At 45.3% G+C, this 4,898-nt stretch overlaps 1 pseudogene; it reads left to right on the forward strand.

Annotated features, from left to right (window-relative positions):
* The first annotated feature begins 3,827 nt into the window (after positions 1–3,827).
* LOC103694116 (60S ribosomal protein L22 pseudogene) lies at positions 3,828–4,197 on the forward strand (annotated as a pseudogene).
* The last annotated feature ends 701 nt before the right edge of the window (positions 4,198–4,898 follow it).

Consider the following 4,898-nt stretch of genomic DNA (forward strand, 5'->3'; position numbering starts at 1 on the left):
TCGTGGTGAAGGGAGCACAGTGGGGCTGGTCAGTCAGGGAGCGGAGAGACTAATGCTAGTGCTCAGTTGGCTTTTCCCTGTGTATGCAGTCTGGGTAGGGAGCCCGTGCAATGGTGCTGTTCACATTCAGGGGGAGTCTTCTCGTGCCTCTTAACCCAATCTAGAAATTCCCTTACAAACAGGCCCAGAAGGTTGTCTCCTAGGTGACTGCAGACTTTGTCAAACTAACAGCCGATATTAACCACCGCAGCTTTCAAAGGTGCCCTTCCTGTCGGTCTTCATCTGGCACCGGTGGAAGCCATTGGGGGTCAGGTCGTGTGCTGTGTGCCGTGGCGAATCCTCACCTAAAGATGGCTCAGCTTAGAGGACCCTGAGAGGTACCTATCAGAGCAGGCACAAGGTCTATTTTTAAGTGTGCCTTACTGGGGATAAAATTAACTTTGTAACTTCAGTGACAGTCTGCATTTCATGACTACTTGGGAAGTACTCTCAAATCTTAATTTTTGGCTTTCTTTTTTTTCTTTTTTATCTGCTTAAATATTTTTTAAGCTTCCAGTTAAAAATTAAGATAAAATTGCTTTAGCATAAACACTTGGTGGCACATATAAAAGCCAAGCACCATAAAAAATACTACTACAAGATAAAGAACGTGCAAGTGAGACATTCTATATATATGGTGTTGCTGCTGGATGAAACCGTAGGCCTCAGGGTAAGGTGGTTCTTCTCAAGAACAGTTCCAAAGACTGGGTGGTGGGTAGAGGGTAGAGAGTGGGTTCTGTCGCTACCAACATGGAATGAAATGGTTTGAACAGCATTAAGTGATTTCCTTGATGGCTGGGGATTTAGCTCAGCGGTAGAGCGCTTACCTAGGAAGCGCAAGGCCCTGGGTTCGGTCCCCAGCTCCGAAAAAAAAAACCAAAAAAAAAAAAAAAAAGTGATTTCCTTGTAACTGAAGAACGTTTTGTGTGCTTGTGACAGCATCTCATGTATCCCAGAACTGAGATACAATAATACTTTGTCATAGCAGTATCAGTGGCGTGCTTCCTTTCTCCGTGATTCCCTTAACGATGGTGTGCCTTGCGGTTGAAACCATCTTAGATCCCTCGCCATACGGCCAGCAATCTTCACTTTCCTGTGTCTTTGAAGCAGCATTTAATAGAGGTGACAATGTATGTAGTGTGCTCGACTTTCTTAAGAATAAATTTTAAAAGGCAGTTAGTCGTCTTTCCTTTTACCCTAAAGCCCACTTTTCACCCTTATCTCTTTAAAATTTTTATTACATTGCAAATTATTTGTTTATTTAGGGGTGGGGCAAGTACTATAGCTCACTCCTGTGGAAGTCAGAGGACTACTTGGGGGAGTCAGTTCTCTCCTTCTGCCTTGTGGGATACAGCAATGAAGTGGAGGTCATTAGGCTTGCTGGCAAGTGCCCTTACCACTGAGCCATCTCTCTGGCCCTCGCCTGCATCTCTCATACAAGATATTTTTTCCCCCACTGAAAGTATGAAAACTAGGGTTTTTCCCCCATAGCTTGAGATGCTGTGGGGGGGGGGGCACAGATCAAGAGAAAAATAGATATATTGGGGTGGAGGTGGTAGTGATAGGGGGAAAGGCTTGCTTGTAAGGGCTCTGTGTCACCTGACTATGTACCCAAGTTTCCTGGCCTGTTCTAAAAACCAAACAATCGCCTCCCCCCAAGGACCACGCCTCTTATCCTGCAATGCCCCGAGGTTGTTGAATTGCAGCACACTTCTTCAACCAAACGGATTACTTTGAAAGCCAGGCCAAGCACCTGGGCTCCTCTTGGACTCTCTGTTCAAGCTGCCAGTCTGCTTCCCTGTGACTGATGGGTGTTAGTGGAGAGAGAGAGTATGTAAGGGGCAATGAGAGGTCATATCAGCTGCCTCCCCTCTTTTCTGGGATCCCATTTAGGGCTGCAGGTAGTCTCTGTTCCTTCATTCATGCTTTTGCCGGGTTGATTTTACCTCTTTCTGTTTCTGTTGCTGGGTGAGCAGGAGGGAGAGTCTCCTACTCTACACATTCACCTTGAATTCGTGAACCTCCAGGAGTGTTTTAGCAGGGTGCCCAACTCCACAGATATTTGATGGTGGTTGTCTTAGCGCTTTATTGCTGAGAAGAGATGCCATGATCAAGGTAACTCGTATAAAGGGCAACATTTCATTGGAGCTGGCTTACAGTTTCAGATGCTCAGTCCATTATCATCATGGCGGAAAGCATGGCAGCGTGCAGGCAGACATGGTGCTGGAGAAGGAGCCGAGAGCTCTACATCTCTTTAGAAGGCAACTAGAAGGAGACCGTCTATCACAGTCAGCCAGGAGGAGGCTCTGATTCCACAATGGGTGGAATTTAGACCTAGGAGACCTCAAAACCCACCTTCACAGGGACACACTTCCTCCAACAAGGCCATGCCCACTCCAACAAGGCCACAGCCACTCCAACAAGGCCACACTTAATTCAAACAAGGTCACACTTAACTCCAACAAGGCCATACCTCCTAATAGTGCCATGCCCTATGGGCCAAGCGTTCAAACACATGAGTCAAACCTTTTAAACCACCATAGTGTTTATAAAGAAGCTGGCCACACATGATAGCTGTGTCGTCCATCTTGTGTCTCCAGATCTTGAAACACTATTCTGTAATACAAGCCTATCTCTTTTTTTTTTCTTTCTCAAATTCCTATCCTGGACTTGTGAAGCTCTTGGGTCTCTGGAATACATTTAGGGAGTGTTGAAGTTTCTGTAACTCCCAGTTCTGTTAAGAACGTGTGCGATCCAGAGGGAGTAAGAGCTGTGTGAATCAAAGAGCAGAACTCATGGAGCCCTCTTCTAGAGACACCTCCTGGGTTCCTAAACTTATTTTAGGACATTTCAAATCAGTTAGAGGGCCCAAGTCCTTCAGATGACTCAGCAGATAAAAGCACCTGCCACCAAGCCTGACCACCCAAGTGTAAACCTGGAGCTTACATGGCAGAAAGAGAGGAACAACTCAGTTATGCTGTCGTCCCTGGTATGTAATAACAATAAAAAACAGTTTGGTGTCTCCTGCTGAGGCCCAACCAGGCGGTCCAGGTTGGGGTTGGGAATACAATGGGAGGCAACAGAATCAGAACCCACCCCACCCTGTGCACCAATTATTAGGGGCCCAAGCTGCACATCTACTCCAAATGTGTAAGGGGGCCTAGGTCCAGCCCATGTAAGCTCTTTGGTTGGTGTTTTGCTCTCTGTAAGCACCCCTGGGCCCAGGTCAGTTGACTCTGTGGGTCTTCTTGTGGTGTACAGTACTGAACTATTGAGATAGATAATAAAAAATAAATAAATAAATGGCAAAAATATCTAAAAAGTATAAAACTGAAAATAAACATTATTTTTTTGTCTAGAAGCTGATTTTAACCAATATGCTTGTTATTTATTCAGATTGAAGAATTAGTAGAGGAAAAAATGTATCTCCTGGAAGATGCAAATTAGGCAAAGTGACAATTATTAACGGACACTTCCTCCTACCACCCACATGCCAACCAATTGACATTTGTGGCAGCATTGAAGAAAAATCAGCAGAATTATCCACTTCAAAATAAATCAAAGCTAGGCACAGTGGCCCATTACCTATGATCCTAATACCTAGTCTACCGCAGGAAGATTGATGGTTCAAGGCCATTCTGGGCTACATAGTAAGATCTGGTTTCAAAACAGAACCAAGGATTAAAGTTGCCTGGCTCCTTGCATGCACTGTGCACTGTGGGTTCTTCACACCTGCTCAGTGCACCACCACCCCCCCCCCTGTGCCCCCTTCTGCCTCCTTTGCTGCCATGGAGCCTGCAAAAAAGCTTGTGGAGAACGGGGGCAAAAAAAAAAAAGTTCTCCCTTGACTGCACTCACTCTGTAGAAGATAGAATCATGGACACTGCCAATTTTGAGCAATTACTCCGGAGAGAATCAAGGTGAACAGGAAAGCTGGGAATCTTGGCAGAGGGGTTATGACCATCTAGTGGAGCAAGAGCAAGATCACCATCCCTTCCCAAGGTGCCTTTCTCTAAAAGGTATTTGAAATATCTCACCAAAAAATATTTGATGAAGAACAACCTCCGAGACTGGCTGTGTGTTGTCACCAACAGCAAAGAGAGTTGTGAGCCCCGATATTTCCAGACTAACCAGGATGAAGAGGATGACAAGGATTAAGACACATCTGTCTGCATTGTTTTGTATTAATTCATAAATAAAATTTAGGAACAACAACAACAACAACAACAAAACAGAAACAGAAACAAGACTGGCAAGATGGCTTAACAAGTAAGGCCACGCATGATGACTGTCTTAGTCAGGGTGTGAGGTCCAAACCAAACCTCTTCTGGGACCCCTTGAATGAGACTCATGGAAGAGATTTATTGTTCCAACGTGATGGGGTCGCCTTACTTCGGGAGAGAGATGACCCCGAGCAGACTGTAACAGGAAGTTATATACCTTTGATAGTGGCAGATTTCAAACAATAAGGGCAGAATTGGAACACTGGTAACTAGGCAGGGTACTATTGGTGGGGTGACCTCCAAACTGACTCATGGTCAGTGGACCATCCAGGACTTTCCAAGGGGTTTGGTTGGGAGTCACAGGTAGCTTTGTCTGATAGTTGGCTTGCAGTTGTTCCAGGAACTAAACTAGCTCTACTCCTAGAAGGGAGAGGTCTTTTTGGTGCTTGGAAGTTGGTGGTGGAATTTTCCCACTGGCCTCAGATTGACCCCAACTCTGGCTCTTTCAAGAGTTCTCTAGAGTCATAGAACTTATGGAATGTCTCACTATATGGAGGGAATTTATTGTGATGACTTACAGTCTGTAGTCTGACTAACCCAATGGTCAATAGTTGCTCAGTCCCACAAGGCTAGTTG

Source organism: Rattus norvegicus, chromosome 17 (genome assembly GCF_036323735.1).
Source record: "Rattus norvegicus strain BN/NHsdMcwi chromosome 17, GRCr8, whole genome shotgun sequence".
Classification (NCBI taxonomy): Eukaryota; Metazoa; Chordata; class Mammalia; order Rodentia; family Muridae; genus Rattus; species Rattus norvegicus.